A 27,197-nucleotide genomic window follows, 5' to 3' on the forward strand; every position below is an offset into this window, starting at 1 on the left:
GAGAACTCCACATGCAGGGTATTCATGGCAGATCTGCAATTCCCAAACCACTCGTGACTGTTGACCATGCTGTTAGACGGAGACAGTGGTGCAACGCCCATAAAAACTCGACAATGGAGCAGTGGAAGACTGTAATCTGGTCGAATGAGTCATCCTTTACATTGTTTCCAACTGTTGGCCGAGTGCACGTGTGGAGAACGCCATCACAAGCGTACGATACAGACTGTCTGTTACCGAGAGTGAAGCATGGTGGTGGTTCAGTGATGATTTGGGCAGCCATCTCCTGGTATTCTGCCGGACCCATCATCACCCTGCATGGACATGTCACTGCCAGGGACTACGTAACCATTTTGAGTGATCAGCTGCATCCCATGGTGTAAATTTTGTTCCCAGATGGTGATGCCGTGTTTCAAGATGACAGAGCCCGTGTTCATACAGCTCAAATCGTCCAGGACTGGTTTGATGAGCACGAAGATGAAGTGTCACATCTGCCATGGACTCCACAATCGCCAGACCTCAATATATTGAGCCCCTGTGGTTGGTTTTGGAGACCAAGGTGTGCGAGCCCGCTAACCACCACCATCGTATCTACAACAACTTGCAGCTGCTTTGGAGGAAGAATGGTACAACATCCCTTTGACATCCATACGCTACCTGTATTTGTCCATTCCACGTCGACTGCAGGCCGTTCTGCGTGCCAAAGGTGGTCCTACTCGATATTAATAAAGGTAATGTTCATTTCTGCAGGTGTTTCTATATCTTTGTCCATCCCCTGTATGTTCGCTTACATCTAGAATAGATGTCGTAATTGATACTCAAGTACAATTTTTAAGCTCTTGTAATTAATAGCCAAAAGAAGGAATTTCATTCAACTAGGTCCAAATGGACACTTACAAAAAGCTACAAATATTGAAATCTAACTGGTAAGTGCTTTTAATAGTATTTCTGAAATATAATATTAACCTGATGCCTTATGGGAAGAGTACATCCCTTACAGAATACAAAAGGCTGCCTACGGCAATGTTATTCTATATATCGATAACGATTAACAGTGCCCTACTGCCAGTTGCCTCGGGCAACAATTGTCACCCAACCATACTGGAAATACTACCCACATACGCAGTACTTGTTTCTGGCGGCACGTGTCCGTAGGTTCTCATAGGTGACAAAAAAAAGATGCTTGTCATTTGTGTTGAAAGAATAGCGTACTAGAATGTCAGTATGTATACATGCAAACGGTATTTCTTATCAGCTGTTTATGTCGTCATCGTATGTGTTGTCACTATAACAAACCGAGGTCTGAAGACTAACTCATTGTTCTCCTCAAGAAAAGAAACATGCATGTGTAGGTATGATACCGAGATGAGGTAACTCTCGGAATTAATCGCTCTCAACAGAAAAAAATACTTCTCTTATTTACATGGCTATTTAGAGGTAGTTTATTTTGTTTATCCTAATTGAAAGATTAATCCGTTACTAAACTGTGGAGAACATTAATATAATTGTTTGCCTTAATGGCACGCTGCAGGTATTGCTTATGCGATATATTTCGAACCGAGATGAACGAGATGAGATGGAAAATGAGGCAGGCATTTACAATTTTTTGAAGAGATAGTGCAGGCCCAGATCCAGTTAGCCTATGTACAGTCACGGACACTGCCGGCTTGTAATGAAAACATTGACTTTCAATGGAATTGTTACAAGCCGGCAGTGTCCGTGACTGTACCTTCACCGGGTCTCGAACCCAGGACCCTTTACAACTCGAGACGAGGCGGAGACACACGTACTAAGACGCACACACACACCAGTCCGCCTAAGGGCCTCCTGATAGTGTAGTGGTAACGCGGTCGCCATGTAATCAAGGGGTCCCGGGTTCGATACCCGGTGGAGTCACACAGTGGATGGAATCCTACTTTAAACTGTAGGTTCAGTCCCAATTAGCCTATCTGTGCATAAAAGTGGACTCAAAACGAAACTCAAACAAACGAGACGACCTTGTCTCGATACCATCTCTACAGTGCGTGCGGTTGCGTATCTTATACATGTACAGGGATGACAAGTTTAAATGGCAGTGATATATATAGTCGGACCAATGACAAAACCACCAATGTGCTAAACCTCACTTTGAGATAAAACTATTTTAATATTTAATGTCCTGGGTTTGATTCATTGATTGATTTTGTGTCTTAAGTCCACTGTATGCACTGTAAGGCTAATCGTCACTGGACCTACAGTTTAAAGTGGGATCCGAACCACATGTGCCTTCACAGGGTATCGAATCCGGGATCCCTTGATTACAAGGCGACGACGCTACCACTGCGCCATTAATGTCCTGGGAAATAATAATATTTATACAGGCTAGTCACAAAGTGGTTTTTCGTCGGAAAGTATGTTTAATTGTTGTGGATTTGCAATCGTTCGACCATGATGAAACACATGAAACTTGATCTTAAAGTGCAAGCCTTAACTTGACATGTTAATGAACTCTCTGATGGTGATAGGACATGGCGCAGAATTCACCTGTGCGACGATCATGATGTTCTTCATACCGATGTTCTGGACAAGTGACCTATCAGGTACATGGTCACATCGCTATAACAACAACCACCACTGTAGTATCGAGAAAAAAAGTGTACGCCCACTTTGTGACCAACATGTATAAATGTAAAACCTGTTATTGGTGTAATGTTTACCTACTTATGACTGTTTACTGGGTCATAGCATAGGAACATATAAGCAAAAAATAGACTACACTAGGTGAAAAAGTCAAAATTTACACAATCATGTTCTTATCATTATAGCAACGATATATACCGTAAGCTATTCACGTATAATAAAATGTCACTCCAAGTTTAAGAAGACTTTGAACTCGTTAGTATCTTTATCTGAATGGTATGGATGCAACCAGATCAAACTTGCTCGATATCTCGCCTGAGCATTGAGCTCAGAGATAAAAACCGTCCCTGCGTTAGAGGCATCCGCCGACATTGATTATGTAATGTGACGACATCCTTATCATATCAGTGCCGACTGGTTATTGAAGGACGACCTCTGGCTGGCAACGAAGGAACTAAAATTTGTTCATCAGGTAAGGATTATTTTGTTTAATTTATTCGGAGAATCATAGTGAAAAACTCGTGACGATGTGTGGGTTTTGAGTATCGTGATATTTGTCCTGATTCAGCACACTGTCGTACGGTGTCGAACTTTAATACACGCACGCGCGGTAGATAAATATTTAAGCACTATGTTCGAGCTCGGACAAGACTTGTAGTAATAGTTTGGACTCCGTTATAAACAATTGTGGCATTTCTTTTTTGTCGGATAGGGAGCTGACAGAACATTTCCGAAAAAAATCTAAACGGTTATACATAGAGGCTTATATGTTTTGTAAACTGTGTGTGTTTTGATATGTTAATAATGTTTTAGGAATATATATCTCTCTCTCACACACACACACACACACAAACACACACACACAGAGAGAGAGAGAGAGAGAGAGAGAGAGAGGAAGAGTATTGTGGAAGAAATACAGCAATGAGCAGAGTGAGGAGAAATTAATAGGTAAAAGTTAGAGATGATAGAGAAAAAGTGAAATAGGTAATGAGGGAGATAAAGGGAGAGAAACAGACTGAGATAGGAGGGTGAGATAGTGAGACAAGGGGGAGATATCAAGATTTGCTTTTCATTATTCGATATTTTCACTTCCCCTTTCTGCCACTTTTGGCTAATCGCGAAGATGAGGATGAAAGATGATAACGTCTCATACCCTTAGGTATGGGGGATCTTTTGGGAATGTAGCTCACTAATCATCATTCATCCTTGATGGTAAACTACTCTCTGCTCGTGGTGAGCTTGGTGGTAAGGCGCTAGAGGTACTAAATTTACACACTTGAATGGCAACACATGACACTTGAGTTTCACACCCCTAAAGACTGGATCAGCATGGCTAATGTAAGAATATACCTCTCTCTGCATTCCAACTGAAGATCTGCATTTTGAGGTTATGCTTGTGACTGTACGTAGAGTGTGACTCTACGCTCTCCCTAGAACCTCCTCCTCGTTCGTTCAATCGTAACTTGCTCCTCAATCACTGAATTACAACTGCCCTGATCTCCCTGCCTTCCAGACATTTATTGCAATTCAATTTACTAAACAAATGCACAGTCAGCCCTGCAGCCTCTTCCTGGATTTCGTCTGATTACATGTTTATACCGCTGATGACCAGCAAGAGCTTCCGTGCGTCTGACACTGCATTCATGTGATGTTTCTGAATATTTCCTGATTGGAAAACGTTGGTTGAAATGACTGAAAATTGGAGTTCGTTGTCCATAATAATTAAAAGATACTACGGATCGTTACGATGTCCCTCTCAGGGAAAGAATTCCCTTTTGAATTCGTCTTTATGTCTGATCCAATCTTATAGGGGTACCGTTTATTATAAAATGAGAAACAAAAACAAAAATAAAATACCCAAAACATGAAAATAATAAAGTACAAACCATGAACCCATCCAAAGTGAATATCCTATAAACCCACCGACACAGAAGAACATATAACACAATGCATTGTTTCTGCTGAATAAGTGAACGCATGCATTTGTTGATGTAGAGACGTCCAGAGCCGGCGGAAGGGGGGGGGGGGGGTGAACCGTGCCACCGCCCAGAGCAGCAAATTTGAAGAGAACAAAAAAATAAGCGTATTGAAAACTTGAAAGATATATTATTATATTACATATATAACTTGGAAGTTAATATATGCCAACCCACCATTTTGAAGGAACATATCAGTAGTCTCACTTTAAAACCACTGAGTGCCACAAGGTGGGAAAGCAGATTCCATGCCTCCGTTGAAATATCACGTGGGACAGGTCTATGATGCGCTCCTTCAAATAATTGGCGACAATAAAACTGTCCGAATGGTCGCACATGAGTCTCACTGTATTGCAAACCAGTTGTGTGGCTTTACATTCCTTTGCTCATCTGGTATGACTTTTTACATCACGTAATGTAATGAGCAAATGTCTTCAAAACATTAATCTATGATGTGTTAGATGCTGTTAGAAGATTTCTTGCAAACATATCAGAGCTTTGAAAAAAAAAACAGGAGTGATGAAGATTTTCAAAGTTTCTTAGACGCCATTTGGCAGCCTGGTAGGGTCTTCCTCTCTACACTCGTAGAGGCGTCGGGGGGCGGCGACCTTTGAGTCCCGGTTGATAAGGAAGAATTGGCATCGAATTTAGATATAGATGATCCAAAAATAGGCAACAGTGTACAGGGCCGAAATCGAAAGAAGAAGCAGTTTCAGTATGATGAAACTGTTGAAGATCCACAAAAATGGTACAAAGTCGATTATTATTACCAGGTCCAAGACGATTATTTTAGCTCTAAGATAAATATTTGAGCAGCTTAAACATAATAGTGATCTTTTCAATTTATTTTATGATATTAGTAAGTATTAAGACATGCCATCTGATCTTTTGTCTGAAAAGTTTAGAAAACTTGCCGGAATGTTAACACATGAAGGCTACTGAATTCAAATATGAACTAAAAGTGCTTTCACCAATAATAAAACAATTACACCAAAGGAGACCTTAAACTGATAAAGGGTCATGATTTTGCACCTAATGTGAGTGTAGAACATCGAATTTATTAACTCTGTCGGTAACCGTGGCAAGTGGCGAAGAAAGTTTTTTTTTAAAAAAATTAATGCTAATAAAAATACTATATTCGGTCAATCATGTCTGAAACACGCTTCTTTACATTGTATGCAAGATAGAATTATACGAAAAATAATATTACATGCAAAGGTGAAGTTCCCTGTGCATATAGCACCATGTCATGAAGGCACATTTAGGGGATGTGGGGGTAGAGCCACACACATTCTCGATCTCGGCCATTTTGGAGGTGATGTGATCAGCACCAATCTCCAGCCGCCTTTACCTCCCAGGGTTGCTCCCAGGTAAGCATAAATTTGAGACTGGTGAACCCCAGAGCCGCTTTATGCGGGGACAACGCAGGAAAGAATTCATACCTTAGATCACCCACACGGGAGATCCGGGAATATTACATGTAATTCTTTTAAAAATCCAATCATATATCAAAGACCTACAACGGCAAACATATGAAGTCAAGCCTTCATTTCTTTCCTAATACTTGTTACATTTAAGATACGTTTAAGAGAGAGTTTTCATAAAATATAATAATAATATGAAATGAGTGTCTCATTTTTTAAAGTTTAACTGTGGTCGAGCGACATATCCTTTTGTGCTTAATAGTATCGAAATGGCGTAACAAATCTCATTATTTATTTTATAGTTTGATGTTTTACTTAGAACAGGGGCGCCGACTTGTCAAAATTATTGGGGGGCTCTGATCACTGAAATAAATTAATGAATTACTCACTCTCTCCCTTTTATAAGTTTTGGCCTCAGTGTTCGGAATCTCATACAAGCCCATGAATTCCTCAAAAATATCAAAATTTTTATTCACAGTTCGAATGCAGAGTATAAATTGTCCACGGATGGATATGTCACAAGTTTCATCAACCATATAAGCAAAATATTCCCGACTTTCAATATCTGCTACCACGGAGCGCAAAACAGATCTCCCTAATATATCAATGATCTCGTTCTGAATGTCATGTTAGAGCCATTTGTAGCCCAAACATCCCATCCACTACCCTTATTCATGTTGATCGTCTTTTGAAACTATTTTTAGTAAAAATTTTAACAATACTCATAATTACATACTTAATATATAGTAATAAGTCATATGTTTGGCTGTTGCTGGTCATAGCCCCCCAAAGTTGATGGTTTAGCGGTCTCAGCTCCCCAAATTGATGGTCTAGAACATTTCAAATGTGTATTTAAAGTTAAGTTCATGTAGCACAATTCAGAGTAAACTTTACAAGAGCAAAATAATACATTAGATCCTCTTAAGCAAAATTATTTGGGGGGCTCTGCTCCGCATTGTTAACATGGAGTCGGCGCCTATGACTTAGGAATATATTGATTTTCAATTTCCCGTTGCTGCGTAATGACGGGGGGGGGGGGGTCGAAAGGGAGCTGCTATCTGCTGCTACCGCCCAGGGCTGCAAATCGACTAGCGCCAGCCCTGCTGACGTCACATTCCGTTGGCCGTGAAAACACACTCATCAAATACGTCACGTCAGAGCCTGACCAGCCTCTTGCGACACAAGACGTGTTTATCTACACGAGACAGTCGTTGCACCGGTTCAAGGTAAGAGACTTGAAATTACATAATAAGTTTGTGTTGACACTGAATGAGAAATAACGAATAGCCTTTCTTCACCGTAAGTTCGTAGAGTTGTATGTGACATGGAAATGTGTCATGTAATATGTATATTAAGAGTGTAATATGACACTTTAGCGGTGAAATCATGTAGTTTACCCTCTGAAACATGTCGTTGTTGTAAAAATTTTTACTGCTGGCCTTGTAGATTCTATGTAAGATCTCTGTTCGAGACACTGCATGACAATGTATGCAGGGTCGTGTAGATTCTCTGGAACATTGCATATCGCGGGGTACTTGACGAACTACGTTAACAAGGGAGAGAAAGTTTCCTTGATCCATTGTAGATTAAAGCTGGAACATGTTTGCAGCATTCTGGCAAATGCTGTCAGGATACTGCGTACGCTCCTCATGGTTCCTGGATCGACACCCTCCCATCGGGTTTAGGAATGCCGAATTGTTTCCCTTGCGGCTGACACTGGCTGTTCTCTGGCCGACAGCTGATGAATTTCGAATTTGAAACAGGTTTAAGGTAAAGGTAATATTAGCGTAGATTTAGGATGGGAAAATTTTTCTGGAAAGGGTTATTTTGATCCAAACTTCTGGTACAAAACTCAAGTATAATATTTTGCTACTCATGATTTAAAAATGCCTTTATCAATTGAAATATATTTAAACTACTAATAAATTATTAGATTATAACCATTAAAATAAATATGACTAAAATGCTAATTCCTAGTGGAAAAATAATAAAAAAAAAAAATATGATGAGAATAGCTTTGTGAAAGCTAAGACGTTTATACCAGAATCTAGAAAGAAAATAGGATAGTGCTTATAAAGCAATCGGAATTTTAATTTATTTGTCCCCGTAATGTACCAATGATATATGTCGTGATTCGATTGATTTGTCTCCCCTAGTTAAAAAAAATATATGTATATCGTCTGGGTTAGTCTAGGTACATTTTCTGGCGACAATGTGAAATTCTAAGGTGTGTGTGCGCAGTTTCGCCATGTTTTCAATTCTGCCAGATACCTGTATTTCCCAACACGTCGGCCTAAGTCGGCAGATGGTGCTAGTATATAGGTAGGTAGCGCACGCTGATCTTGTTTTGTCTCATTTTGATGGGGAGGAGCTAGACGGAAAAGCCATTGTGTGTGCGAGACGTAGCGTTGTTATAAGATCGAGAGCAACAAAGTGCGGTCCTTTTGTCCAGGAAGGAGGGTTCGAAGCTATGTAGCAAGTATTGCATTGTGAAGACGAACGCTTTCTGCCTACAATGATATGTATAGTGTTGTGTCGTATACATTGAGAGTCATATTTTCACCCCATTTGTGTAGTCATTGGAAGTGCTTTCAATTTCGCCATGTATCGCATGCCTACCTTCCTATTTACAAAACTGGACTTGTATCCAAGATGGCGGCTTTCAAGATGGCCGCCGTCAAGGGCACCCCCCCTTATGACTTCCCCCTAGGCCTAATGTGGTCACACATGGTTGTTATTCATCAATTTCCACTAAAACGATCTTTACAAGGGGTGGTAAGGGACTTTTGGTCCACCCTGTATATTATGTATGTCATTACTATCTATACTTTTTTCATTATATTCATGGGGTGAAAATATGTTTGTTTTGTAGCGCGGTTTGTCCTGCCCCTCTGTTTACACTGGGTGGCAAAATTGTGTACAGGGTGTATGCAATTTCGCCAGTTGCAAGGTTTTTTTCTTTTGTCTTTTGAAGCACCTGATTAATAGCGCATGAACGTGAATTTTTTTCCACACATACCGTAACATATATACTATCAATTTCCAGTACAGACGTTATCATCATACTTATCAGGAATTTGTAACGGTCGTTCAAAGCTTAACGTGGCGAAATTGCGCCACACCTACCTTATTTCGTCTCTCTCCAGGATTTACTGAAACGTGCGTTATACTTGTATTCACATCGTACCAACGTTCCTGATTACGCTTCGATCTCTGATTGTTATGATTTAATGAAAATAGCTCAAGTTGAAAAGGAAAATCCATTTGTAAAATCGTACTTCTAAGAAATTCTGGCGTTGATTTGGCAACGTTCTAACAATTTGGCAACCTGTTACAGCCTAAGGAATTTAGCCGTCATCATTTCTGCTTACGATAATTTTCCTGCTTCAACTCTACATGTCTCCTGCGACCTTGGTTTTTGCTGGCTGGCTACCTGATCCCATAACGGGAGCGGTGCGTCCGGTCGTAGTTTCGAGCGCGTAAGATACAGTGAGTGTAAAAAGTGTTTGGACACTGCTGTAGTTACGTTAATAATGGATCCTCTTGGCGTTGTGGATGATGGTAGGTGAGCGGGATAAAAGTGCAATGGTTCTACCTCAAATTCTTTCTTTCTTGGCACAACAACGAAATAAAAATATCAAAACATAAACAATCCATGAACAATCATAACAAAAATGCCACAAATTATGGGCACAAAAAGTATTTGGACACTTAGTAAAAAACATTAAAAAGGACCCCTGTAAAACACGATCAATAAAGCTGGATTGCCATACACGTACCACTGACCCATTCAACCTCTGGGCTCGCAGTTGTCAGTTCGCAAGTCTCAGTACTGGCAGTAGCTCCGCCTCATTGAACACGATAGTGCAACATGGGTCCCGGAAGGAGAGAGTTCACCGTTTGTGAACGTCGGCAAGTCATCCGGCTACACAACCAGTGCAAATCGTTAAGGGAAATATCACGCTTGTCCGGAATTCATAAATCGACAGTGCACGTGATCATAGATCGCTTTGGCGAAAGAAAAACAGTAGAAAATAAGCCGAGGTGTGGACGACCAAGAGTGCTTTCTCTGCAAGACGAACGGTTTATTTTGCGAACTATCAAAAAAGACCTCAAAACTAGTGCTCCGACACTGGCTGCAAGCCTTCAAGATCGAGGTAAGCAAGTTTCCTCCAGTACAGTTCGTAATGTATGCCGACGAAATGCCCACCATGGACGAGTCGCCAGGAAGAAATTTTGGGATAGTGCAATAAACAGAAAAAAGCGCTTGGAATCTGCCCTATACCACCGCAATTACGATGCAGATTTCTGGAACAAGGTCATTTTTTCGGACGAAAGAAAATTCAACATATTTGGGTCGGATGGTAGGCATATGGTATGGCGGCAAAGAAATACAGAGTTGGAGCCGCGAAACTTAATCCCAACTGTCAAACATGATGGCGGTTTAATCTTAGTATGGGGTTGTACTGCCGGGGTCAGCAAGTTGCATTTCATAGAGGGGACGATGGACCAATACATGTACATTGACATATTGAATAATAATTTGAGTGCTAATGCGGCTCAAATGAAATTGGGTAATGATTACTTGCTTCAACAGGAAAACGATCCTAAGCATACCGCCATTAATACAAAATTGTTGCTCTTATATGACACCCCAAAACAACCCACACACCCCCTCAATCCCCAGATCTGCACCCCATAGAAAATTTATGGAGTGTATTAGAGAAACAGATAAGTAAAACAAACATATCCAACAAATCCGACCTAAAACTAGTATTGCATGAAGAATGGAACGCCATTTCACCTCAGATTGCTGCAGATCTGGTTAAATCTGTACCAGACAGGCTTCGGGCAGTGATTCGTGCCAAAGGAAATCCAACAAAATATTAAATGCTTGTGTTTTTTGCAGAAAATATGGACAAGAATGGCAAGTGTCCAAAGACTTTTTGTGTTCAAAATATGTGATATTTTCGTTATTATTGGTTATAGATGGTTAATTTTTTATATTTTGTATTTTCCTATTGTATCAGATAAACAAGTATATGAGGTAGAGTAATGTGGTTTTCATTCCACTCGCCTACCTGCACCCACAACCCTGAGCGGATCCCCTGTGTCCAAACACTTTTTACACTCACTGTGTGTAAAGCCATGTAACTGAACTCTGGCCGCTGCTGTGTTTCTCGGATCCCGTTGAAATGTACCCTTTGCGTCAATAATGTGTTGCATGCATCTACATCAATGCCTATGTCCTTAACATGCTTCTGCGTTTAACTGTACAATGACAATGACGAAATAGATTCGTTTAGGTATGTACGCCCGCTTTGTTTATCGATTACTTCTAAAATACATGACGATTTGCTGTGAAATACTGGTCGCTAGTAACTTTGCTTGAATGTATTGCTTCTTCTACTTTACTTTTGATGAGAAAACCGGTCTTGTGCATTTAAAATGAAAATACCATATTACAGTGGCTATAAGGACATATGAAAACGCATTTAACATTGCCTTTGTTTTCCCTAATGGTGACTTTTAATTGTAGAAGCACGTTTAAACTTTGCTGTGTAAAAAAAAATGTTATTTTAGTCTCTTATGTTACTCATAGTGTGCAAGTGGTCTTTAAAAATGTACTTAAATACAAAATTACACGGGAAACGATGCACATTTAAAGTCGACCATCTAAAAAATAAAACAATTAATCTATAAATATGCGATAATTGCCTTATATAATGGTAACATCACTAAAACTGAATAATCTATAATTATCTCTATTCATTCTAAAATATGCTAACCATATTATTGTAGCAAAGCTTAAAACTAAAACCGTCGTGGTTTAACCATAATCATTCTGCGATGGCAGAATGGATTTCCAGGATTTAGTCATGCTCCAATATCAGAGGGAAAATACATGTTATTTGGGCGCAATATAATCTTGTCGTCGACGTATTCATATGAAATAAATATTCTCAATAACTTGCGCTTGATACAGAACTTTGCTAATTTAGTGAACTAAAATTTTATAGTGATGTAACTAATAAGCTAGTATAAATTATAGCGCTTAAACAAAATAGTATCGCATATTATGAAATTTCAATAATTTAATAGAGACTAATGCCTTTAAGAAACTTATTTTATGCACACTTGAGTCGTGTAGGACCTGTTTAATGCCGTAACTTGAAGCGAAATTGCGATATTTATATATTTAAGATTTAAAATGATATATATGTATGAAAAGAAACTACACATGCAGTTTAAGGTATTTAACATTCCAAGCTATAACATGCTCAGGATAGATATTCGACTGTCAATCAATGCAATATTTGCTACGTTCCCCGGATTATTCTCAATGGAACAACTTACGTTTATTCCTCAACGGCGAGCCTTAGACTTACCAGCCTACTATGAAGCCCTCAGGTTGTGGGAAATCAGATCAGGATATGCTTACGTAAACCTTACCAACTTGCACTCGCAATTAAACTCCTTATTAGAAACAAAATTGTATTAAGTTCATAATTGTTCTTCACTACACAAATTACTACATTCACATTTCCAAAATCACTTCCATTACTTTCCAACATTCATAATAATATCTCTCTCCTAACAACTCACAATCGAATGTTTTTAGGTTGATCCATAACCATAACAGACTACTCATTTGAACAAAACAAATTACGTCATCACAGACAATTAACATCTTAAACATATTAAACACTTAAAATGATACAATAAGTGGGTGCGTATCATATTTTAGACAGAGAAAAAAAATATATAATAACAAAAGTTTTCGACAATATGTAAAAAACTCCGCGCCTTGAGTATCGCCTGCGTATTAAGCACTCTCTTGTTCATTAAAGTTTATTCTAACTATGGTGCTTGGACTTCCTAAAGTCACAACTAAAACACCTATTATGAATCCTGAGGTAGAGCAATTAAACGAGCGGTTTATACCCTAGGCGACGGTAGCGCCACTATATAAGCTCGGCGTAGTAGCGGACATAATTGCTACTGCGTGTCTAGGGATATAATTAGCGTTTCGTTTCTCTACATATTAACATGAATTTAGAAATGAGGCAAAGCATTCCTTAGTTAAGGTAACATAAGGCAAACGATCGACTCGTGAATTCCCGACTATCTCCTTAATCCGGCCAGGCTGTGAAGTTGGTCCCCCACCAAGTGATACAAACGATTGAAATATGTGATAAGATTGACATATGTCATGAGATTCAAATTTGAGTTTGTACCATTTCGGTTTTCCAGTAATTACTATTAAAAAATGGAGGGTTTCAAGCTACTAAAAGCTTCCTAACTGTCAAGTTGCCCACCCTCCGCCATGACAGAAAGAAAATTCAAGCAAGTCGTTGTGTAGAATTTCGTTCGTGCCGGTTTGTATAGTTACCGTTTTGATCCGGCTCCCTGAACCACTCTCAATATATGTCCGTGATCACTATACTCCGCCCCAGCTAACTGTGGAGCAGGCAAGCGATAACAAGTCTCTGCACAAGTAGTGACGCGAGACTGCTCCACCAATGAACACGTGAGAGAACCGGAATTGCATGGAGTGGGGGGAAGCGACTGAAGTTACCAGCCTGCCCATCGGTGTCTACTGCCTCGCTCTGGCCAATAAATTTCCCTGGCTTCTCTGACGCTATGCACAGCCTTGATCCACAATTAGCTGAGACAGGGTATACAGGGTACTGTATATTCTGGACTATATATCAGAGGATTTTGTGTGGTACCGTATAGTAACGTGAAACAATTTGTTTTGTTTTCCAGGTCACTGCAGCGACAAAGGATGGACGGATCCTGTGCCGTAGGACACTCATGCCCGGGACACGTGACAGGGTTGAGCGCTGTCCTCTTCTCGAACCTCATCAACACGCTCATGCAGCTCCAGTGCGACTTGGGAGACCCAGAACTCCACCCGCAGGACACAACGGTCCTTCTGGACGAGTACGACTTCATCGTGGTCGGTGCTGGATCGGCAGGGTCCGTCGTGGCCAGCAGACTATCCGAGGTTCCAAACTGGAAGGTCCTTCTGCTGGAAGCCGGTGGCGACCCGCCCGTTACCTCGGAGATACCGGCGCTGTTCTTCAACTTGCAAGGGACCGAGGGGGACTGGCAGTACCGCGCTGAGGGAAACGGGAAGTCGGTCCTTGGAACGGTGGACGGCCGGTCCATTTGGCCTAGAGGGAAGGTTCTAGGCGGGACCAACGTCCTCAATGCTTTGTACTACGTCAGAGGAAACAAGAAAGACTACGACGGGTGGGAAGCGATGGGTAACACTGGCTGGGGCTACGAGGACGTTCTGCCCTACTTCAAGAAGTCAGAGGACGCCAAGGATGCAAAGCTCTTGGAGGACAGGTACCACTCCTCCGGCGGGTACCTGACCGTCAAAGAGTTCTCGGAGGAGAGTTTCCTCGACGATGCGATCATGAGAGCAGTGGCGGAGATGGGGTACAAACACGGAGACTACAACGGAGAGAGGCAAGCCGTTTTCGGCAGGACGCAAGCCAACATCAAGGACGGCAGGCGGCATAGCAGTGCCAAGGCCTTCCTCAACCCGATACAAGGTAGGACCAACCTTCACGTCGCCAAGTTCGCCATGGTCCAGAAGGTGCTGATAGATCCTTCCACGAAGCAAGCGCGCGGCGTAAGGTTTTCAAAGCAAGGAGCGGAGTACGAGATCAGAGCGAGAAAGGAAGTCATACTGTCAGCGGGCACCGTCAATTCTGCAACACTTCTCATGGCATCGGGCGTAGGCCCTGAAGAACACCTCCAAGAAATAGACGTGCCGCTGGTACATGACCTCAAGGTAGGACACAACTTGCAAGATCATGTAGCTTTCGTTGGACCAACCTTTTTCTTGTCGCAACCTCCCAAGCAGACTTCTCTAATTGACGACTACTACAATTATCTAGTGCATGGTAAAGGCCCGCTGACCACTGCAGGGGTATCCCAAGTGTCCGGGTTCATCCACACCAAGTACCAAAAGGACAGTAGTGACCATCCTGACATCCAGATCGGGTTCATGCCCTTCCGAGGTGATGACGTCGAGCCTAGGAAAAACCTGAAGAACATAATTGGCTTAGTTGACGGTGTGTACGAGGCAGTGTACCGACCAGATTCTCCAAAAGATATTTTCATATCTCTTGTTCAACTTCTCCGACCGAAGAGCAGGGGGTACATCAAGCTCAGAAGCCAGGACGTATCCCAACCCTACATTTACCCGAACTATTACGACGCCCAGGAAGACATTGAAAGAATCGTCGAGGGCATCAAGATCATGGTAAACATGAGCAACACCCAGACCATGAAGGAACTGCAGGTGGAAATATCCACAAAGACAATTCCTGAATGTTCCGAGTTCGATTTCGGTACGGACGGTTACTGGGAGTGCGCGGCGCGTTACGTCACCTTCACGTTCTACCATCCCGTCGGGACATGCAAGATGGGACCTGCCACCGATCCCGAAGCAGTTGTCAGTCCCGAACTCGCCGTGCACGGTATTGACGGGCTAAGGGTGATTGACGCTTCCATCATGCCAACAATCGTCAGCGGAAATCCGAACGCTCCTGTTATAATGATTGGCGAGAAAGGGGCAGATATGATCAAGAAGAAGTGGATTTGAGTAGTAACGTCATCATTTTGTTGGCTCACACCGCCCGTTCTTAGCAATTTCTAGCCAACAGTTACTAGATATCATAAACTGAATCGATCACACGAACAACGCTAAAAACAAAAGCTTACCGACAGAGACGTAAAGTTAGAGAACAATTGTTTCTGACTTCGAGAATATAGTAGTGACACCCATATATGAAGCGTTTTCTGCACCATAAAACTTCCTATTTAAGAAATAACATACAAAAGAAAGCAACATGGCGGATTGTTGTGCTGTTTCTGTGGCGTTAGGTTTTTGTTGGATACAACAAAGCAACGTTGTTCGTGTGACCGATTCAATTGTTGACAAAACACTCAATCCGCACTGCATCACCTTCACAGGAAGTTGTACAACAAAGCTAATATTAGTGACAAATAATTGTGAAAAGAAGCAGCGAAGATATAAACCTCATGTATGGATTCTTGTCATTGATTCACATACTTTTGTATTGCTGATTTCGTAAGATTTACACATAAATGTTATTTCAACAAGTTATTTAATAGAAACAAGGTACTAACAAAAAATGAAAGTTTGATTCTCTTATTTCGATCCTGTTAGATTTTACCTTATTTTCCCTTACTGGTTTGTGAAATAATAGCTGTTTGAGAATTCGGCGGACAATACTAGAGAGTCTGGCAATCATAAACAGAACCTAACAAATGTTTGGGTTTGAAGACAGAAACCAGTTCCATAAGGAACTAGAGCTCGTGCTGAAGTGTTCTACTGATACCCGAGCTATGTTGAACATGTGCAGTTCTGCATGTCAACGCTGATAAAATGCAGAAACCTGTCTCTACCTGGCCAACATGCAGTACTTGGTTGGACATTCCAACGCAAGGAACGTTGAATTGCATCCTTCAACATCATGTAAGTACAGATCAGCCTGTTTACTTCATTACTTCATTGATTAAGAGTAGTCAAGATTTTCAGAACCCGGCTTGATAGTTGGCAACATGATGTGGACAACGGCACCGAAACTGCCTGGTTCAAATGAATGAATGCATTAGGCTATTTCACATCACTTTTCATCCTCTTTCGGCTAACCGCGACCATCCCGTGTTCGAGTTGTAGCCTGTACATTGGTGTTCTTTGTAAGTGAGCCTTGATCACTTTCGAAAGTGACAGGAAAGCGATATCAAATAACAAAATATGCAAATAGAAAAATTCCCATTTAACTTCCAAAGATCTATTCTCAAAGTGTTTGCAAGGTAGATCATACCAAAATAAAATACCTATGCGTTTCAGAATACAAAATGCCTACCTCGGTGGCGGAGCACGCTATATTATCAATCATCCATATGGTCGCGATGAGCTAAAAGTAGCAGAAAAGCGACGTAAAATAGCCTAATTTGATCAATCAATCCGTATATTTAACATTGAAGTGGCTCAAGCAGAACAGTCTCCCCAGTGTTATCATAATAACAATCATGCAGGGTGTCCCTAAAGATACCCTACAACTTTGATGTTATACATCACAACTTGCAAATAACAAAAATAAAGATCCCATGCACCATTTGTTTTACCATCAAAGTCTTATTGTGTATTAAGTCTACTTCAACATGCGCATCTCTGGTGGCGCATACAACATCTAATTAAAATTCAAATTTTAGCATTTCCCTGTCAACTGTAACCATGGTAGCTGTTATTCTGGCCTTCAAATCATCACGACCAGTGACAGGAGTGCTGTACACTGTGTCTTTGACATAGCCCCACAAAAACAAGTCCACGGGAGTAATGTCAGGGGATCTAGGAGGCCATGCAATTGGACCACCTCTTCCAATTTAAAGTGCTGGAAATATCCTGTCCAGGACATCTCTCACGTCTAAGACCTAGTGCACCATCTTATTGAATACCTGGCACAAAAAAATAACACTTTAGGCGTTGGTAAATCACTTACAACAAAGTGTTTTCCTCTATGTCAATTACAAGTTGTGCTGTATGACATCAAAGTATTACTTAATTACATGGCATGGTCTGACAATCACAACAACAATTATTATCGATGTCCATGGGCGATCTGCATTCGATCTACAATTGAAATCTTAATCCAAACCAGTGTATTCTTACTGCTTTCTTAGATGACGGAACTACCCACTTCACTACTGGCTGTTCCTGAGGTCGCTCAATGGTCAACTCACAATCTCACCACCTTCACTCTTAGCATCCATCATTCACCTGTAGCTAAAAACCAAAAATTGGAATACAAGTACATAGTATTCAACTGTAGATGAAAGCTGACCAAAACTCCTTACGGAGAGAAAACTCGTAATAGCTGCAGTCAGATCATTGTCTGATAAGTACCCTTTCCCACCCAGGTATCGCATGAAATGGTAAAAGAATGTCACAAAGCGATAAATACAAGCTCATTCCTAAAGTACGTGTTCGAAATGCTGAGATACCAACATCTAACAGGTGAGAATATCCACAAGCTTCATATCAAGTGTTCTTTCTTTGCTTTCAAAATCAGTGCCTTAAGAAAAATAAAAAGAAGAGAAAGAGACGTTGAGAGGGGAAAACTGGAAGAAAGAGAATTATTATCAGCGGTAGTGCCTCAGAACTATTTGTGCAGTTACCTTTATCAACAGCGTAATGTAGGAAAAGGCTCACGCGTAAACCTTTTCATAAAAACAGAAAGTAGTTAACAATAGGCATATGGAGATACGTTTTACTACTTGTTTTTAGTAACATTGTTGGCAGCGATTTTGTCGTAGATTGTTTATACTTTTGAAGGAGATTGGTGAATTATTGAAAATAGAATTCTCGTCAAATAGAAGAATCTACTCACATGAACGTTACGATCCACTAATAGTTATTGAATCGATCACACGAACAGTTTTTACGACAGAATTGGATTGGAGAAAAAATGTCTTTGACTTCTATATTATAGTATTTTCTGAATAGATGGAAGTTTTCTGCACCGTGAAACTTCCTGTTTGAGGAAAAACGTATAACGTATAAGAGAAATCATGGCTGATTGTTTTGATGTTTCTGTGACATTTTCTTTTTGTTGGACACAATATTGTTCGTGTGACCGATTCAATTAATGATCGATGATTTTGTTTAATTTACTTCGTTTTTCTGCCACTCTCGGCCAAACGGGAAATGAGAATGATTGATAATATGAAATTGAGGAAGGGGCACTGAGAAAGAACACCCATGCCCAGGTTGGGATTCGAACAGCGGACCTCTGGCGTCGTAGTTCGCTTTGTTAACAATTCCATCACGATTCAATTCACCTGGTAATAGTGTGTTGTGTATCACATTACTTAAAATAGATTATATTAAGCTATCATTGTGAGAATCACTACTATAAGTTAACTCTTTGATTTCTGAGAATATTGTTTGTGTTCAATTCCTAATTATCAAGATAAAAGTAAAAATTGTCTCAACAGAAAATTGCAACAATTGTCAAGAAAGCAAAGGCTGCGTACAAGCACTCGGTAAACACAAAGAGAAAACAACCAGAGGAAAAAAAAACAACACAACAGATAATTGTGATGTGGATCATACCCGTTAGAGCCGGTTGGCCTAGATGACTACACATTCTATCGCATACTAGCAGAGAAGAAAACCAGTTCAAAATTGATATGAATCCGCCGATGTGCAGTTATCTAGCAAGCCACTATTTAGGGCATACTGCAATGTGGTAAAATAATATGTATAAGGTTATTCAAATATGTAGGTAGAAAAGTCACGCAAGTTGATATTCTCGAAAGTTATCGGTAGATGGCAGCAAAACTGTGTTTTGAATACTGATTGGGGTAGATGGAATAAGATATATCATGCGCATGGCTACCCCGGTGTCGAAAATGGCAACAGTACTTGAGGAATGTACAATCGAACTACAATGCACTGTTGTAGGATTTTTGTTGGTAAAAAGCTTGTGAAAAGAACTAACCGTTGCAGACGTCTGAATGAATTTTACTAACTTTAATATAACCATTCGAGACCTCTACTATCTTCCTTGTGTGTGTGTGGTGTAAATTGTTCAGCAAGGCACACACGCACATGCAGTAAGGAACGATATGTAAAGACGTTCTGGAGTTTTCGATTCACTACTAGCAGGGGATCTTTCCAAACCTTTTCGTTCCACGGCACCCTTACTGTTTCAAGATTTTCCCGCGGCCCCCAAGTCAGGCCTATACAGGGTGTTTCTAAAGGTCGTTTACAACGCTTGGGAGGTGATTCCTCACACGAAAACAAGCAAAAAGTCTAAGTTCCATTTTTACGACTGAGGCTTCGTTTCCGAGATAGGAGCCTCGCAAAAGGTGACAAAGTGAACGTCACACCTAACTGGGACGAATACTATCACAGATAGAGAGGCGGTTCCAAGGGAATCATAAAGGAATCGTATGTGCTCAGTCCGGAAGTCACTATGAAAAGTTCACTGCACGCATGCGCAATGGAGTCCTCAAAGGAATTGGGGATTTCCAGCAACAACAATGCATGGAAAAGGTATGTAACGCAGCAAGAAGGACCGTGACAATGAGAAATGCGTTCAAGACAACACATCCCGACCTCAAACATCAAAACATGACCACCGAACACAAAATCCGAAAAGTTGAGCACGGTTGCATACCCCAGTTACACGCGAGGAATGAACGAATCATGTCATGTGGCATACGAGAGACAGGAGGAGGGAAAGAAAAACACAATATCAGATGATTGCGAAAACGTGTATTTTTACACGCGACAACTACGTAATATCCCCCCCCACACACACACACACAACAAACAACAAATGCTACAATATCTTACGCACAGACAGTCCGTGTCACTGTACACCAACTGAAGATGTCACTTTCACCACACAAAGGGGGTGGGGAGCAATACCAAAAGTGTTCTCACTGGTATTTGCCGAGGGCAATAATCACAGACGGTTTTCAAAATGTCTGCCGTTTACTTCTACGCAGAGATGACAGCGACGAATCAAGGATTGTCGAGTACGAGCAAACAAGCCAGGTGTATCTGCTACCGTCGCGGCGGCGACGTTGATGCGAGCAACGAGGTCCTCAGCTGATGTGACAGGTGTGTCGTATACGAGGGTTTTCATTTCTCCCCAGAAGAAAAAATCGAGAGGGTTGAGATCTGGCGACCTCGGTGGCCAAGGCACAGGCTCATCCCTACCAATGAACCTATTGCGAAACACGTCATGCAGGAAATGTCGTACATTACGATCGAAATGAGCTGGTGCACCATCGTGTTGGTACCACATTTCTTGCCGCAGTGCCAAAGGTACGGTCTCCAACAGTTCAGGCAGAACCTCACTAAGAAATGCATGATACGTGCGACCATTCAGGCGAACAGGGAGAATGTATGGTCCAATTAAATGATCATGTACTATCCCGCACCACACATTCACTGAAAACCTGTGCTGGTGATGGGCCACAAAAAGTGCATGTGGGTTGTCAAAGTCCCATACATGACTGTTTCTACTATTGAAGACATCCATCCTGGTGAAAATGGCTTCATCTGTCCACAATACGTTTGCCCCGAAGTGAGGGTTTGTGTCCAGCTGATGCAACAACCATTGGCAAAACTCCATACGAGGGCGAAAGTCACGAGGTAACAGTTCTTGTACTTTCTGCAGTTTAAAAGGGTGCATTCCTTCATCTGACAACACTCGCCAAACATTCACATGAGACGTGTTTCGTGCCCGAGCGAGCACTCGCGTACTGGTGCCAGGATGTTCTGCGACCGCTGTTAACACATCTTCTGCAAACTGATGTGTGCGTACACTTCGGGGTCTTCCAACTTCTTGTCGCGGTGGTAACACTGACCCTGTTTCACGCAGTCGACTGTCCACTACCTGAAAGAAGGTGTGAGACGGTAAACGTCTATGTGGAAAGCGTTCTCCATAAAGACGCCTTGCCTCACGGCTATTACCACGTGCCTCCCCATACATGAGATGCATCTCTGCTAGCTGCTGGGTCGTATACGCAGCCATCTGTGTAATAGGGAGCTGGAACTGCAAAGTATTGTTTTTGTTTAACACTGGCACACTGCACAAATTGGCCGTATCACCGTACGAACACCACAGACCAATTGTTGCGATACTTGACTTGCCCACTCCACCACGTCAACTTCTTTCAATGCAACATACTAGTACTCTTCAATGCGTATGACAACCTAGAGCGAACTGCTGATCATATCCCAGCACCTGCAACACGATTGGGACGACTGCCGGAGAGAACCAACCCTTCGAGCTCCTCTCGCGGGAACAGCAGTCATGAAGGTCAAACGTAGACTACGAGAGCCAGACTTGCCTGTGCAGCGCTTCCAAAACTGGTCTCTTTTGCGTCACAATGATCGCGTGCGAACACTTTTGGTATTGCTCCCCACCCCCTTTGTGTGGTGAAAGTGACATCTTCAGTTGGTGTACAGTGACACGGACTGTCTGTGCGTAAGATATTGTAGCATTTGTTGTTTGTTGTGTGTGTGTGGGGGGGGGGGGATATTACGTAGTTGTCGCGTGTAAAAATACACGTTGTCGCAATCATCTGATATTGTGTTTTTCTTTCCCTCCTCCTGTCTCTCGTATGCCACATGACATGATTCGTTCATTCCTCGCGTGTAACTGGGGTATGCAACCGTGCTCAACTTTTCGGATTTTGTGTTCGGTGGTCATGTTTTGATGTTTGAGGTCGGGATGTGTTGTCTTGAACGCATTTCTCATTGTCACGGTCCTTCTTGCTGCGTTACATACCTTTTCCATGCATTGTTGTTGCTGGAAATCCCCAATTCCTTTGAGGACTCCATTGCGCATGCGTGCAGTGAACTTTTCATAGTGACTTCCGGACTGAGCACATACGATTCCTTTATGATTCCCTTGGAACCGCCTCTCTATCTGTGATAGTATTCGTCCCAGTTAGGTGTGACGTTCACTTTGTCACCTTTTGCGAGGCTCCTATCTCGGAAACGAAGCCTCAGTCGTAAAAATGGAACTTAGACTTTTTGCTTGTTTTCGTGTGAGGAATCACCTCCCAAGCGTTGTAAACGACCTTTAGAAACACCCTGTATAACACTTGCAACGCTCAGTTATTGTGGCTGCGTTGCTTGTCATAATGTTAAAAATAAACACACATTTCAAATTCAGAAGCATTTTACATGTAAAAAGTACTAAAGAAGCACATATTTGGAAAAATCATATCATTTCATTGAAAATATTGGAACATTTCGCGGCGACCCTGTAAACCAACCGCGGTGTCCACTGCACTATAGGATTAAACACAGGTGACGAAGGGAACAACTGGAAATCTTTGGATGGATTTTGAGAAAGGACTGAAAATAGTTTAAGCAGTTTAATGAATCATTTACAGCATTATGAAGCGTTGAGAGAGAAAAAATCGAACATGACAAGAACTTTTTGAATTGGTGGAGGATTTAGTGCATAAATAAAATTTAGGATGCTCTGCTACGATTTACTTCTGTAACTCTTCCTGTAACTGAAATGCAACTACCAATAAGAATACCTTCCTCAAGTGTTATGATATACTGTACTGCTGTCAATAACCTAACTTCAAATTCACAAAATATGCAAATATTCGTGATTACTTCTTAGTTTTGGAATACTTTCTCAATAGTATATGCTCAGAGATAATAGAAAAGAAAATATGATACAAATGCCTTTGTTCTTCTTTTACAGAGAACAAACCTTGAGCAGACAATGACGACTAGAATCTGGCAACTCGAATTCATATTCTTCATTTTCACGAAAGGGGTCTTCTGTGCCATAGACGTTGATTTCGTGGTTGTCGGTGGTGGAACGGCTGGTTCCGTGGTTGCAAGTCGACTGTCAGAAGTACCTTCATGGAAAGTCCTTTTACTTGAAGCTGGAAGAGACGATGATTTACCGGTGATCAATATCCCAGCGGTGGGAGGTTACATAACACAGATTCCTTCGCTGCAATGGCCAATCTCCTCGCAACCAGAGGAAAAGGCTTGCCTCGCTCAAAAGGGAATATGCGTTGGACAACTAGCTAAAGTTCTCGGAGGGGGTAGTTCGACCAACATAATGCACTACGTTAGAGGAAACAAGAAGGCCTATGACGAGTGGGAAGAACTTGGAAATCCCGGTTGGAGATACGAAGACGTTCTTCCTTATTTCCGGAAATCAGAGGATAATGGAGACGAAGACATAGCATCGAACACATTGTACCATTCGACTGGTGGATTACAGAGCGTAGAGAGGTTTCCTTATGCTGACCAAAATGTAGAAGTCGCCTTGCAGGGGTTCAAGGAGTTGGGGTTCAAAAAGGTGGACGTCAATGGTAAATCTCAAATTGGATACATGAGAGTACAAACGACGTCAAAGGATGGCCAACGTAGGAGTACTTCAAAATCATTCCTAACTCCATTTAGAGGAAGAAGAAATCTCCATATTCTAACCGGAGCCAGAGTAGTTAAAATTTTCATAGACAAAGGCAGTAAAACAGCTAAGGGTGTGCGTATTATACAGTATGGCCAAAGTTTTGATGTTTTTGTTCGTAAGGAAGTGATCTTGTGCGCTGGTGTCATAAATTCTCCACAACTTTTAATTTTGTCAGGTATAGGACCAAGGCAACATTTGCAAGACTTAAAGATTCCCATCATTGCAGACCTCAAAGTTGGCGAAAATCTACAGGATCACCCAACTTTCACAAGCATCGTGGTTGATCTGGGAAAAACATCAACAATTCCCACACAAGTCACTGAAATGAGTGATGATTATTTAGAGTATTTTGTTAATTCAACGGGACCAATCTCAGCATCCGGCATAACCCAAGTGATATGCTTCGCAAATGTTCTGTCTTCTGACGAAGATGACGTCGCGGATATTGAATTTGCTCTTGTCTCCACTACCACAGACAAACCCCCGCTAACCACAAACTTCGCGTATTATGACAGTATCACAATTGCTCCGATCCTTCTTCGTCCGAAGAGTGTGGGCTACTTGAAACTAAACGTATCCAATCCCTGGGGTATGCCTCTTTTATATTTCAACTATTTCTCTGATGATGATGATGTTAAAGTGCTTATAGAAGGAACAAAACTTGCCGTCAAGTTGTCCGAAACGAAAGCAATGCGAAGCATCGGTGCCAAGCTCAACACTACAAACGTTGCAGGTTGCGAGAAGTTTGAGTTCGGATCAGACTCTTATTGGCGTTGTGCAATTTACTATTACACGCTGCCATTCGCCAATCCCATAGGTACATGCAAGATGGGTCCTCCAAGCGACCCCGGTGCAGTCGTAGCGCCAGACTTGACTGTTCACGGGATCAAAGGCCTTCGAGTAATCCATGGCTCAATCATGCCAGTTCATGTACGTAGTTATACTATGGCACCGATAGTAATGATCGCTGAGAAGGGATCTGATATGATCAAGGATACTTGGCGTTCGTAAAGGTCATCATCCTTGGCACTTGTTCACGAATTTTATTTAGAACACTATCTCATTTATTTTCCATTACCTCTGCTTAACTATAATTTACACATACAGGTTTAGAGTGCATCTCTTCTATTGCCTTCAGAAGAACTACTTTCGATTTTATATTTATTGTAATTGAATGTAAGATATATCCATAGAAACCTGTCTTGATAATCTCTGCTGTACACTTTTCTTGTGTAAAATAACCCTTTTTGAAACCTCTTCTTTCGAGAGAAAAAAAAGTGTGGAATTAGAAATTCGAAATTCAATTTCGTGCAACGGAATTGTTACACGTATCTAGATACTAGCGAAAGAAAACTGTGGAAGGAATATTTTTAAACGAATTAATTTTTTGACAATTGGAATTCTTCGACGTTCTTGCAAAGGGCAAGACATTTTTGAAGCATTTTTTCTGTTACACGTATCTAGATACTAGCGAAAGAAAACTGTGGAAGGAATATTTTTAAACGAATTAATTTTTTGATAATTGGAATTCTCTGACGTTCTTGCAAAGGGCAAGACATTTTTGAAGCAATTTTTCTGACACGAGAGAAAGGTCTAGCCGTAGCTAAGTTTTTAATTATAACATAAATAAAACAAGTCCCTAGAAATTGCACACCCGGGTGACATTCGGTGTTGAGGTTAGGGTATTGAAGCTCTGTCTTTGAGACTTTCGTTTCCTTGTATAGTACTGTCATGTTCCTTCACTCTATCACATATTATTAGTTTCATGAGTTTCCCTGTAGCCATATGGTAATATACATTGCATTTTACCTATGATCAAATAACTACAAGTAAATCTGGGCTCGATTCTCAGTATGATAAACATAAGAAGCAAATGTAAGTGTGTAATATATGGAGAAGTATTAAGAGAGCTGATGGGGAATATGAGGCTAATATTAATAGAAACTAAAGACCAACAACTTTACAGCACCCATCTTAATGTGGACTTGGAGAGTCCTGGGCTGCAACTGCAGTTGGAATTGTTGAAAGGAGAAAATATAAGTGATTCCTTATTTGTTTTGTTTGTAGAAGAAAATTGCGTCCGGATGCACACACAACAATTTCAGCGGTCGTTACGTAATGAAACTTCATGTGTTGCAAATTGGATAATATGTTTGCGTGGTTCTGAAATAAGGTTAAGATATACTGTATATTATGCCTGTACAGTGATTTATACGGACCTTCAAGTTATATCCTCTTTACTGATGACCTTTCAACAGTTATCTTCGACCACCTACTATACATCCACAAATTTTAGTTTTAGCCCTGTCCGAACGCAGCTGTGCATTTGTAGTAATCTCCCTTGCTTAGGCAGATGCAAGGTTCAGATGTAGTCAGCCATGGCACTCAGGCTGATTCGGACAAGAATCGCAGCAGTGGAGGTGTTCATCCCAACAGGTTCAGTACAGAATAGCAGAGGGCGTCATCGTCACCATATTCTATGGCGTTCCGATGTTTCTCCTCCGAATAGGAGACTTCTGGTTTCACATCTGCCCTTGACTCTCCATGGCCTTACCCACCTAGATGGGCTTGATGACGAACCCCAATGGACCGTCGTCGCGATCAGCGGAAACCCGAAACCTACCACGATGAACCCAGAGAGAGAAGCCGATACGATCACGGAGAACTAGCTTTGAGTAGTGGATATGAAGAGCGCCTCTTGTTACAGATCACGAAAGAGAAGTTTGGTTCATCGTCAATTGTTAACATATTTAAAACATTCAGTCATTGGAATGAGCCTAGCGGGTGACATTTCACAGAAGGTAATGCAGTAAAGAGAATGGTGCTTGAAAGAGGACACGAAAATGTCCACAGTAATAAACCTCATGTGCAGATCTAAGTCATTGCTGTACGTTTGTACTCCTGATTTCAATATATTGATACAGCAATATTTTCCATCCACATAAACTGATCAACAAACAACCATTTTTTTTTAAAGAAAACTAAATGTTCAATTTCCTTTTGTAGTTCTTAATTAAATTCCATTTTTCTAATATTTGCTGTATTATGACTTAAACCCCACCCCAAAAAATAAACATAGCTCTTCGACACAATACAAGATAGTTTGGCCGCCAAAAACACAACCTAGTAAAGAATTATGATTCCCTCAGTGACTA

General features: G+C 41.2%; 2 pseudogenes across 2 annotated transcripts; both read left to right on the plus strand.

Annotated features, from left to right (window-relative positions):
• Positions 1-2,963: 2,963 nt before the first annotated feature.
• On the plus strand, positions 2,964-16,181 carry LOC145992211 (glucose dehydrogenase [FAD, quinone] pseudogene; annotated as a pseudogene). 2 transcript variants are annotated; one of them, XR_014442148.1, is made up of 2 exons: positions 2,964-3,088; positions 13,787-16,181. The product of XR_014442148.1 is annotated as a glucose dehydrogenase [FAD, quinone] pseudogene, transcript variant X1 (transcript). The 2 variants fall into 2 exon arrangements; XR_014442149.1 differs by lacking the exon at positions 2,964-3,088 and adding an exon at positions 7,186-7,242.
• A 321-nt stretch (positions 16,182-16,502) lies between these two features.
• Positions 16,503-25,053, plus strand: LOC145992512 (glucose dehydrogenase [FAD, quinone] pseudogene; annotated as a pseudogene).
• Positions 25,054-27,197: the final 2,144 nt, after the last annotated feature.

This window comes from Lepisma saccharinum, chromosome 9 (genome assembly GCF_977018435.1).
Source record: "Lepisma saccharinum chromosome 9, izLepSacc3.1, whole genome shotgun sequence".
Taxonomy (NCBI): Eukaryota; Metazoa; Arthropoda; class Insecta; order Zygentoma; family Lepismatidae; genus Lepisma; species Lepisma saccharinum.